Source organism: Stomoxys calcitrans, chromosome 1 (assembly GCF_963082655.1).
Source record: "Stomoxys calcitrans chromosome 1, idStoCalc2.1, whole genome shotgun sequence".
Taxonomy (NCBI): Eukaryota; Metazoa; Arthropoda; class Insecta; order Diptera; family Muscidae; genus Stomoxys; species Stomoxys calcitrans.
In genome coordinates, this window is record NC_081552.1 from 126,360,407 (window position 1) to 126,373,678 (window position 13,272).

Here is a 13,272-nt window from a genome sequence, read left to right on the forward strand (position 1 = left end):
AGCCAGTAGATGGCTCTAATTTGGAGAAGCCATCATGAACAAAGAGAGTTCAGAGTGGCCAAACTTAATCATACAGCATTTTTCTTTGTTATGATAACCTATTGGACCTTTAAATGAAGAAAAATAATAAATAAATAAATAAATTATTTTTTTTATTTTTTCAACCTAGACGGTATTTAAGGTAGTTTAAATTAGCCCATCTACTGGCTCTCTTCAAATGGATTCAGTGGATCCGATTGAATTTAGTTGATCCAATTAAAAACAATCAGTAGGTGGCTCTAATTACGAGAAGCCAACATGAACAGAGAGAGCGCAGAGTGGTCAAACTTAATCATACAGCATTTCTCTGCGTTATGACAACCTATCGGTCCCTTAAATGAAGAAAAATAAAATATAGGAATTTCGTTGCGGTTGTTTGCGGTATTATTTGTTAACTTTTCAAACTAAGACGGTGTTTAAGGTTGTTTAAGTTCCAATCATTGCCACAGAAAAAAATGGATATAAAAAAAATTTTAATAGTTCAAATGTTGTCAAAATTTTAGAGTAAGACTAAGGAAAACAAGTAAAAGCGTGCTAAGTTCGGCCGGGCCGAATCTTATATACCCTCCACCATGGATCCCATTTGCCGAGTTCTTCTCCCGGCATCTCTTCTTAGGCAAAGAAGGATATAAGAAAAGATTTGCTCTGCTATTATTATATTATTACATGTTGGAGACCTGTGTAAAATGACAGCCAATTCGAATAAGAATTGCACCCTTTGGGGGCTCAAGAAGTAAAATAGAGAGATCGATTTATATGGGAGCTGTATCGGGCTATAGACCAATTTAGATCATAATAAGCACCTATGTTGATGGTCATGAGAGGATCCGTAGTACATAATTTCAGGCAAATCGGATAAGAATTGCGCCCTCTAGAGTCTCAAGAAGTCAAGACCCAAGATCGGTTTATATGGCAGCTATATCAGGTTATTGGCCGATTTAAACCATTCTTGGCACAGTTGTTGGATATAATAACAAAACACGTCGTGCAAAATTTCATCCTAATGGGATAAGAATTGCGCACTCTAGAGGCTCAAGAAGTCAAGACCCAAGATCGGTTTATATGGCAGCTATATCAGGTTATAGACCGATTTAAACCATACTTGGCAAACTTGTTGGATATCATAATAAAACACGTCGTGCAAAATTTCATTCCAATCGGATAAGAATTGCGCACTCTAGAGGCTCAAGAAGTCAAGACCCAAGATCGGTTTATATGGCAGCTATATCAAAACATGGACCGATATGGCCCATTTACAATACCAACCGACCTACACTTATAAGAAGTATTTGTGCAAAATTTCAAACGGCTAGCTTTACTCCTTCGGAAGTTAGCGTGCTTTCGACAGACGGACGGACGGACGGACAGACGGACGGACATGGCTAGATCGACATAAAATGTCGCGACGATCAAGAATATATATACTTTATGGGGTCTCAGACGAATATTTCGAGTAGTTACAAACAGAATGACGATATTAGTATACCCCCCATCTTATGGTGGAGGGTATAAAAAAGTACACCTAACAAGCAGGGTCGTCGAGCTTGGTTAATGTGGTAATTGTATCATAGATGCGTTTTCGCAATTAATACGATTCAAATACAGCATACCAACGCACGGCCCTTGAAGCCATCACACCTAATATGGTTGAAAAGTCTTCTAACGAAAGACGAAACACGTCCCATAGTGGTTGGTGTGTGTTGCTATATTTGGCTTTGCTTTTCCATATGTATTTTCGATCATTCAGCTCGTCTCGAAAGAGAAACAAGTAAAAATAGTAAAATTTAATGATCTCGCCCTAACAGGCAAAAACTTGAAAGATTAAAAATTTGGCAGAGCCCGGCTAAGATTGGAACCTGAACCACGGAGCAGCGGCAAGAGCCATTGCCGTTATCTTAGCGTTCGAAGGCATCAATACAACTTCCAACAGATAAACTAAATCATATTTGGTACGGAAGAAAAAGTAATTTGTGTGTTCTATATAGGTTCAAAAACAGCTGAACCGATTTTCTTGAAATTTTTACATATGGACCCGTGGTGAAAATAGGGTACTTAATTTTTTGATATGTGAAGGACAGGATCCTGCCCTATCCATATCCGAGATTTGGTATTTTTTAAAATAAAATAAGATTTTCAAAAATACCAAATCTCGGATATGGATAGGGCAATCTATGCGAAATTTTGTTTGCACACTAATAGTATCCTAAAAACAAAAATTTTCTATCAAAATCTGGGGTGGAGTGCCTAGGAGAGCCGGGCCGCCCAACCCCCGAACCCGCCAAACGGATTTTTAGACCAATCACTACAATATGGGAATCAAATTTAACGTATTTGAGAGTAGAAACGAATCTGATATCCAATCCTCAAATCGAGCATATTTACCGACCATGGCTATACGGATATTAAATGAAAGGTCTTTCGGAGTAGAGTACGAAATTGATTTTAATTTTTTGGACGAAGTCTCTGGGGTTCCAAATTTTGCTGGCTATTGCAGTATGTGGTTTAAATGAGTGGTATTTGAGAGTACAAAAATCCGCAGGAAAATTGGAATACATTTTCTACTGAAATTAGGCTGAAATTTCCAAATTTAGAGTACTCCTTTCCAACATAGCATTTTCGGGCATTGCGATTCGGTCTTTAAAAAAATCGCATTAACCCATTAATGACAAAAAATAACCAAGAATTTAACTGCCTTAGAAACAATCTAGCTCGAGTTAGGAAAGGGCTATCGTAATGAAATTTCGATTGACGTAAAGTGGACGACTGAAGCCAGTTAGAACATTTCTTCTCGTCATGTTTTGGGGGGAATATTGGCTTGTTGAATGTCGAACATTTTTTATATCCCAAAAATCGAACGATATAATTTCTCAAAATTCTTAGGAGTGGAATCCGTTTTAAAGTCTTGTTGCATTTAATGGTTTCTATATTCAAAATAAAAAATAAATTTATGTCAATAATCCTACTTCTTTTGGCAACAGGTGCTGTTTTATGCCAAAATCATTAAATCTAGCTTTCTTCGCTAACTGGTCATAAAAGTGGACCGATCGGAACAATATGGGATTCAAATAAAAGGTATTCAAATGAAAGGTATTCAATGAAAGGTATTCAATGAAAGGTATTCAATAAATGGTATTAGTTGGGAGCAAGTACCTGGGGCCGCTCAAGCCCCAAAACCCCTTAAAATAGGTTTATTTGGCGATCATGACAATATGGAACTCAAATGAAAGGAATTCGGGAGTAGACTACGAATATGGTCAGGAAGTAGGAATAGGCTTTATGTTTTATTGATAACGGATGGAGGCGGTCCCTCCACCGTTTCTCCAAAAACACAACCCAAAATCAAAAGTGGACCGATAAGAACAATATGGGTATCAAATGAAAAGTATGCGGGAGTAGAATACGAATATGGTATTAAAATTTGAGTCTAATTACCCATCGGGACTTAGCGGCCATGACAATATGAGGCTCAAATTAAAGGGACTTGGAAGTGCAGCTCGAATTTGATATCCATATTTGAGTCGAAATGTCTGAGGTGCCATCCCTCCGCTAATGAGAACATTACCCTAAGGAAGAACATTACCACCAGGAACCGAGAAGAGGCAATTTCTCACACATCAATGAGTCCTTTCCGATTCAAGTTTAATCTGTGTAAACTGTGTAAAATGTCAGCCAATTCAAATAAGAATTGTGCCCTTTGGGGGCTCAAGAAGTAAAATAGAGAGATCGTTTTATATGAGAGCTGTATCGGGCTATAGACCGATTCAGACCATAATAAAATTGCGACCTCTAGAGGCTCAAGAAGTAAAGATGTCAAGACCCAAGATCGGTTTATATGGCAGCTATATCAAAACATAGGCCGATATAACCCATTTACAATACCAACCGACCTACACTAAAAAGAAGTATTTGTGCTAAATTTCAAGCGGCTAGCTTTACTCCTTCGGAAGTTAGCGTGCTTTCGACAAACAGACGGACGGACGGACATGGCTAGATCGACATAAAATGTCGCGACGATCAAGAATATAAATACTTTGTGGTGTCTCAGACGAATATTTCTAGTAGGTACAAACAGAATGACGAAATTATTTAGTATACCCCCCATCCTATGGTGGAGTGTATAAAAACAGCAGAACCGATTTTCTCGAAATTTTTGCATATTATGTAGGTTGGTCTGGAAGAAAACATAGGCTATATAATTTTTCGGTATCGGAAGGGGGACGGACCCTCCCTCTTATGCCAAAAACGCAACCCAAAGTCAAAAGTGGCCCCATCGGGACAATATAGGTATCATATGAAAGGTATTGGAGAGTAGAACGCGAATATGGTATTAAAATTTGGGTCCAAATACCCAGCGGTCCCCCCAACCCCAAAACTCTTCTAAACAGAGGACTCAATTTGGTACTCAAATGAAAAGTATTAGGCTGTAAATTACAAATATGGCATTAAACGTTAGGTCCAAGTAGTGGGAGGTCGCCCACCCCCAAATACCCCCAAATGAGCATATTATTCGACCTGGCTATATGGAACTCAAATGAAAGGTATTACAGAGTAGATTACGAATATGACATTAAAATTTGCATTTAAGTCTTGGTGGCGCTTTTCCTTCTAAAGATACGTCAAATGGGGTTTTTGACCCATTATGACAATATGGGACTCAAATGAAAGGTATTTGAGAGTAGAAAACGATTTTCATATCCAATTTTGGAGCCAAGTGTTTTGGGGTACGCCGTAAAGCACCCCTAAACTGAAGTTCATTTCCGTTGGGAATAAAGAACGAATTTGATATCTATTTTGATTGCAAAGTGCCAGTGGCCGCCCTAGCCCCAAAACACCCTCCAAACGGTTCATATTTACCGGCCAAGGCAATATGAGGCTCAAATTAAAGAGATTTGGAAGTGCAGCACGAATTTGATATCCATATTTGAGTCGAAATGTCTGAGTTGCCATCCTTCCTCTAATGAGAACATTACCCTAAGGAGAAACATTACCAACATTAAGTGTGGATAAACACCGCTTTGTCTGATGTTCGAACTCGTTCAGCGTCATTGGCTACAATGGCACGAATTCGACATCCGCATTCCGCGGCAGTGTCCCCACCCTAAAAAGATATTAGAGAGATAAAGAAGGCGCAGCGGAGCGGGCCCGGTTCGGCTAGTATAATAAAAGTTCTGTCTCGTCGGACGTTTATACTCAAATGACTTGGTCACATTTCAAAACATTATTTTTTGTTTTGTTATTTGGTTTAGTTTAATGAAAAAGACTTTTCATGATCTGCAAATCAAAGATTTTTGTCTGATGACAGTTAATGCGACACGGTCTGCTAAGACGTCCCCTACAAAGTACATTGTTAAAATTTTGTAGGAGAGAGAGAGAATGAAAAAATCTTTGATGACTTAATGGAGAATTTCCCGACTATTAAATGTTATAACAGATATTATACAACACATGTCAGCGAAAATGCCATATCGTTTTAGAAGACAATGTTATGATAGCCGTTTGGATTGCTATGTAACTACCAAGCTGGTTGCGTTTTAAAAGAAAGGTGCATGACCATTTTAAATCGTTGAAGACATATAGCCGACATCCCATACAAATCAATTAAGACATTTTCATACAGTTGTCGCGAAAATCATGCATGACGTTGTTAGCGACGTTGTGAACGAACATTTCATCAAGTCTCATGACAATTTTTTACAAAGAAAAAAATAAATAAAATTTAAATTTCTCATTAAAAAAAATTGTGCTGACTTTTTTCTGGACACTGTTAGTGAAATAGTGAAATCTGTAAGGCACATCGGTGACCAAATTCAAATTGCCTTAAAGATGTAGCTGGAGACAATGTCATGGTAGACGTTCGGACTGCTAGGTAACTAAGGATATTTGTCCCTTAATAAAACAAAGACTCAAACATATAATAAATACATCCCAGCAAGCCAAACGTCTGTCGTGCTATTTTCTTCAAAGTCTTCTATAAGACAATTTGAATTTTGTCACCGATATGACATTTTTTCTGACATGTATTGCATATTATCTGTCATAAAATTTGCGTTCTCTCATTAAAAATGTAAGCACTTTTCTCTGTAGTGGACATCTTTGCAGACTGTGTCGCATAAACAGTCATCTGACTTAAAACTTTGTTTGTACCTTAAAAAAACCTAACTGTTCCGAATTATAAAATAAAGAAGATTGTGATACGGTCACTTGTCATTTGGTATCAACGTCTGACGAAGCCAGAACTTTTGTTATATTATTTTCAAAGAGTGAAAACAATAATAAAATAAAAGCCTTTAAAACATATGGATATATTTGAATAGGTCAATATTTATATATTATTTTTAGAAGCCGTAAAGACGAGAAGTGGAGTGCCGAGACTGCATTTTTAATTCGGAAGACTAACACAAGGCATAAACAAAATTGCCGGAAACAAAAGGAACAAGTAAAAGCGTGCTAAGTTCGGCCGGGCCGAATCTTATATACCCTCCACCATGGATCGCATTTGTCGAGTTCTTTTCCTGGCATCTCTTCTTAGGCAAAAAAGGATATAAGAAAAGAGTTGCTCTGCTATTAAAACGATATCAAGATATGGTCCGGTTCGGACCACAATTAAATTATATGTTGGAGACCTGTGTATTTCAGCCAATTCGTATAAGAACTGCGCCCATTGGGGCTCACGAAGTAAAATAGAGAGAACGATTTTTATGGGATCTGTATCGGGCTATAAACCGATTCAGACCATAATAAACACGTTTGTTGATGGTGATGAGAGGATCCGTCGTACAAAATTTCAGGCATATCGGAAAATAATTGCGTCCTCTAGGGGTCAAGAAGTCAAGATCCCAGATCGGTTTATATGGCAGCTATATCAGGTAATGAACCGATTTGAACCTTAGTTGACACAGTTGTTGAAAGTAAAAATAAAATACGTCATGCAAAATTTCAGCCAAATCGAATGGGAATTGCGCCCTCTAGAAGCACAAGAAGTCAAATCCCCAGATCTGTTTATATGACAGCTATATCAGGTTATGAACCGATTTGAACCATACTTGGCAAAGTTGTTGGGTATCATAACAAAACACGTCGTGCGAAATTCCATTGCATTCGGATAAGAATTGCGCCCTCTAGAGGCTCAAGAAGTCAAGACCCAAGATCGGTTTATATGGCAGCTATATCAGGTTATGGACCGATTTAAACCATACTAGGCAAAGTTGTTGGATATCATAACAAAACACGTCGTGCGAAATTCCATTGCATTCGGATAAGAATTGCGCCCTCTAGAGGCTCAAGAAGTCAAGACCCAAGATCGGTTTATATGGCAGCTATATCAGGTTATGGACCGATTTAAACCATACTAGGCAAAGTTGTTGGGTATCATAACAAAACACGTCGTGCGAAATTCCATTCTGATCGGATAAGAATTGCGCACGCTAGAGGCTCAAGAAGTCAAGACCCAAGATCGGTTTATATGGCAGCTATATCAGGTTATGGACCGATTTGAACTATACTTGGCACAGTTGTTGGATATCATAACAAAACACGTCGCGCAAAATTTCATTCCAATCGGATAAGAATTGCGCACTCTAGAGGCTCAAGAAGTCAAGACCCAAGATCGGTTTATATGGCAGCTAAATCAAAACATGGACCGATATGGCCCATTTACAATACCAACCGACCTACACTAATAAGAAGTATTTGTGCAAAATTTCAAGCGGCTAGCTAAACTTCTTCGGAAGTTAGCGTGCTTTCGACAGACAGACGGACGGACGGACGGATGGACGGACGGACGGACGGACAGACGGACGGACATGGCTAGATCGACATAAAATGTCATGACGATCAAGAATATATATACTTTATGGGGTCTCAGACGAATATTTCGAGTAGTTACAAACAGAATGACGAAATTAGTATACCCCCCATCTTATGGTGGAGGGTATAAAAACAGAAATAAATAATATATATATAATTTTAATAATAAATGAATTCGTCAACAACGATTTTGCAGAAATTTTGGAATATTCGCAGTAGCGAATATATGCAGGAAGTGTCATCTATATATTCATTGATAACGTGTTCGCTTACAATGTAACTTATAATGTCATGCAGGATTTTCATAACTATATATGAAAATGTCATTAACGATTTGTATGGGCTGTCGGCTTCAACGATTTAACAAGGTCATGCACCCTTCGTTTAAGATGTCTTTAAGACGCAACCTGCTAGGATCTTACGACAAATATATATGAACACGAATGTAGTTGGCACTTGTCGTTGATTGTACTGTTTTTATACCCCCCACCATAGGATGTAGGTATACTAATTTCGTCATTTGTAACTCCTCGAAATATTCGTCTGGGACCCCATAAAGTATATATATTCTTGATCGTCATGATATTTTAAGTTGATCTAGCCATGTCCGTCCGTCTGTCTGTCGAAAGCACGCTAACTTTCGAAGGAGATATCCGCTTGAAATTTTGCACAAATACTTCTTATAAGTGTAGGTCGGTTGGGATTGTAAATGGGGTATATCGGTCCATGTTTTGATATAGCTGCCATATAAACCGATCCGGGATCTTGAACCCATTAGAAGGCGCAAATCCTATCCGGTTTGGCTGAAATTTTGCATGACGTGTTTTACTTCCAACAACTGGCCCAAAAATGGTTCAAATCGGTCCATAACCTGATATAGCTGCCATATAAACCGATATGGGATCTTGACGTCTTGAGCCTCAAGAGGGCGTAATTATTATCCGATTTGGCTAAAAGGCTTCTCCCATGACCTTCAATATACGTGTCAAATATAGTCTGAATCGGTCTTCAGCCTGATACAGCTCCATATAAAACGATTTCTTTTTTTTAATTTTTAGAGCCCCTAAAAGGCCCAATTTTTATTCGATTGCGCCGAAATTTTACACAAAGACTTCTACTGTGGTCTAGAAAACTCAATTCCATTAGCAAAGCAATTCTTTTCTTTTATTCTTTGTTTGTCTTAAAAGAGATACCAGGAAAGAACTCGACAAATGCGATCAATTGTGAAGGGTATATAAGATTCGGCCCGGCCGAACTTAGCACGCTTTTACTTGTTGTCATTGTGTATACTCCTGCCCAGCAGTCCAAACGTCTATCATGACATTGTCTTCAAGACTTCTTTAAGACATCTCTTATATATTATCTGTTATGAAATTAAATGATTGTTATAAAATTTTATGATTATGAAAATAAATTTGTCGACAATTCATTGAGCGTGTCCACAAAATCATCAAAGCTTTTTATACCCACCACCGAAGGATGGGGGTATATTCATTTTGTCATTCCGTTTGCAACACATCGAAATATCCATTTCCGACCCTATAAAGTATAAATATTCTTGATCAGCGTAAAAATCTAAGACGATCTAGACATGTCCGTCCGTCTGTCCGTCTGTCCGTCTGTCTGTTGAAATCACGCTACAGTCTTTAAAAATTGAGATATTGAGCTGAAATTTTGCACAGATTCTTTTTTTATCCATAAGCAGGTTAAGTTCGAAGATGGGCTATATCGGACTATATCTTGATATAGCCCCCATATAGACCGATCCGCCGATTTAGGGTCTTAGGCCCATAAAAGCCACATTTATTATCCGATTTTGCTGAAATTTGGGACAGTGAGTTGCGTTGGACCCTTCGACATCCTTCGTCAATTTGGCCCAGATCGGTCCAAATTTGGATATAGCTGCCATATATACCGATCAGCCAATTTAGGGTCTAAGGCCCATAAAAGCCACATTTATTATCCGATTTTGCTGAAATTTGGCACAGTGAGTTGCGTTTTACCCTTCGACAACCTTCGTCAATTTGGCCCAGATCGATTTAAATTTGGATATAGCTGCCATATAGACCGATCCGCCGATTTAGGGTCTTAGGCCCATAAAAGCCACATTTATTATCTGATTCCGCTGAAATTCGGAACAGTGAGTTGTGTTAGGCACTTCGACATCATTTGTCAATTTGGCCTAGATCGGTTCAGATTTGGATATAGCTGCCATATAGACCGATCCTCCGATTTAGGGTCTTAGGCCCATAAAAGCCACATTTATTATCCGATTTTGCTGAAATTTGAGACAGTGAGTTGCGTTGAGCCCTTCGACATCCTTCGTCAATTTGGCCCAGATCGGTCCAAATTTGGATATAGCTGCCATATAGACCTATCCTCCGATTTAGGGTCTTAGGCCCATATAAGCCACATTTATTATCCGATTTTGCTGAAATTTGGGACAGTGATTTGCCTTAGGCCCTTCGACATCTTTCTTCTATTTGGCCCTGATCGGTTCAGATTTGGATATAGCTGCCATATAGACCGATCTCTCGATTTAAGGTTTTTGGCCCATAAAAAGCGCATTTATTGTCCGATGTCGCCGAAATTTGGGACAATGACTTGTGTTGGACCCTTCGATATTTGTCTTCAATTTGGCTCAGATCGGCCCAGATTTGGATATAGCTGCCATATAAACCGATCTCTCGGTTGAACAATGACTTGTACTTATAAGCATTTGGTCTAAATCGGATGATATCTATAGAGCTGCTATGGGGCATAAGGTATGCATTTTTCACTGGATTTTGACGAAATGTGGTTCACATATATACCCGAGGTGGTGGGTATCCAAAGTTCGGCCCGGCCGAACTTAACGCCTTCTTACTTGTTTATTCTCTCTTTCTCTCGTTCAAAATTTAAACAATTTACTTTGTAGCGGACACCTTAGCAGACCAAGTACCATAAACCGTCATCTGACAAGAACTTTGTTTTGTTGATTTAGAGAAAGATAGCTAACTGTACCAAATATAATAATAAGTCATTTGAGTATTAACACATTAATTTACAAAAGTGAAAACGAATAATAGAACAAAAAACTTAGAAACATATGGTCATACATAAATTTGTGCTAAGTAATTCAATTCAATTCAATTCAATTCAATGGTTCTTTATTTCATATAACGTTATAATATGTATAAAACAATTTTACAAAAAATATCTTATTGATAATAAAGAATTTTACAGCATGGTTTATAATTAAACCGTCTGCCGGAGTATTGAGTTATTATATTTTTCTGTTTAATTTTATTCTTAATTAGTAATTAAACTCTTCTATTAACATATGTCTATATTTTCTTGCTTCCTTTAAGAAGTTTAGTAAATTCACCCAGCAAAAACCTTCACCACCATTTAGTATGCTAATAATTTCGGTTTGATCCAATAGAGTTCTATTAAAATGTCTAACTCTCATATTTGCTAATACTGGACAGCGGCCAATGAAGTGGACTAAATTTTCTGCTTCTCCCAAATTACACAATGAACATCTTTGTTCATTCGAGGTCCTATATTTATTAAAGTTCAACCACATTAGATCACCTCTAGCTTTCAGAATCAAAGTTATTTGTTCTTGGCTGAATTTTTCTGTGCAATACATGGGGCCAACATTGTAATCGAGGTATTTATATATTCTGTTTTCACTTTGCTGCGCTTTTTGTAAGTGATCATTAAACGTATTGGCTTTCATGTCCATTAAAAGTTGCTGTGCTGCACTCATCCAAGATTTTTTATTTATTTTTACATTATTACTATTTATGTTATGCAACGAGAGTTGGGTACTATAATCGTTAAACCAGGCTAGATTTTTGTTTCCAAGTTTTTCGGCTAGTATATATGGCAGTCTGTGGCTCTCGAGATCGAATAACACTTTCGACAAGTATTGTAAGTGCAAAGAATAAGTATATATGTAACCAGGTTCGTATCCTGTCTCTAGAGCGATTACATAGTTTGGAGTGGCCTCTGGAAGTTTCAATATTTTTTTAATAAAGTATCGGTAGAGTTTTTCCACCTCATTAAAGTAGGAATTTCCCCATATCTGCGCACCGTAGCTATGTATAGAGCGACAAACGGCTAAAAACATTTTCCACTTCGAGGTTAGGTTAACGGATGGTTTAGCAATAAAATGTTTCCATGTGGAATTAAGAGCAATTTTTGCAGCTTCTTCTTTCTTTGACAGGTGTTTAGTAAATGATAATTTCGGAGTTAGTATCAGACCCAGGTACTTGTATTCATTTACTATTCTGATCAGTTCGCCTTTGTATGCCCATTTTTCGTTTGTGGAAAGTTTTCCGCCTTTCCTAAATACCATTATCTCAGATTTTATCTGTTTAACTTCCATTCCCCATTTATCACAGTAAGATTCCAAGTTGTAGATCATTTGTTGTAAAGTTCTCGGATTATCAGACATTATTATTATATCATCCGCGTACATTAATAGACGAATGTTAGTTTGATCCACTTGAAGTCCTCCCTCCAAGTGTTCATGTAAATCATTAAGGTAAATGGCAAAGAGGGTTGGCGACAATAAACAGCCTTGTTTAACTCCAGTACATGTGTCAAAATATTCCGACATTTGGGAGCCTGACCAAGCTGCAGACCTTGTGTTCTCATAGATTTTTTCTACAAAGCGGGTGTGCTAAGTATACGCGTATTTAAATGTTCATAAATGTCAATTTTTTAATAGAAGCCGTAATAGACGAGGCGTTGGATACTCCAACATCCAACGCCTTGTCTATTACGGCTATGTGAATATGCGAAAACTGTATTTATTAATTGAGAAAACTAACGCCAGCCATAAACAAAATTCCCGGATATAAAAGGAGAACCAAAATTAAAAAAATGTCTTACAAAAATTAAATTTTTTTCTTATGTAAAAATGTTATTTTAATAAAAATAATCATCATCAATAACAAATTTTTCGATATTGAAGGCACACTTGCACTTGGGATTTTGTCATCTATATAGTCATCGGCGACATCTTTGATCAAAATGTCGCATTATATCTCATGCATGATTTTTGCGACGACTATATGAAAATGTCATCATCGATACGTATGGGCTGTCAAGTTTATGTCTTAATCAATTTAACAAGGTCATGCATCCTTCTTCTAAGACATCTTGACGACGTGGCCTACTGGGTGAAATCATGTGAATTTGTTGTTTCGAAGGGGGCAAGATTTGCAGCTCATTGTCGGCTCAGATGGAAAAGCTGTTTATTGCCACTCGACAGGGATTCCAAAGACCTTTGGCTTTTAGTGATATTTTTACAATTTGTTAAAATCGAGGAGAGCAATACGAGTCATAAAATTCATTGTCACGTCTTGACATATGGGGTATTATTTGTAAATACTTTTATGATAAATACGTGACTTAAAGGGAGACTGATTCCAT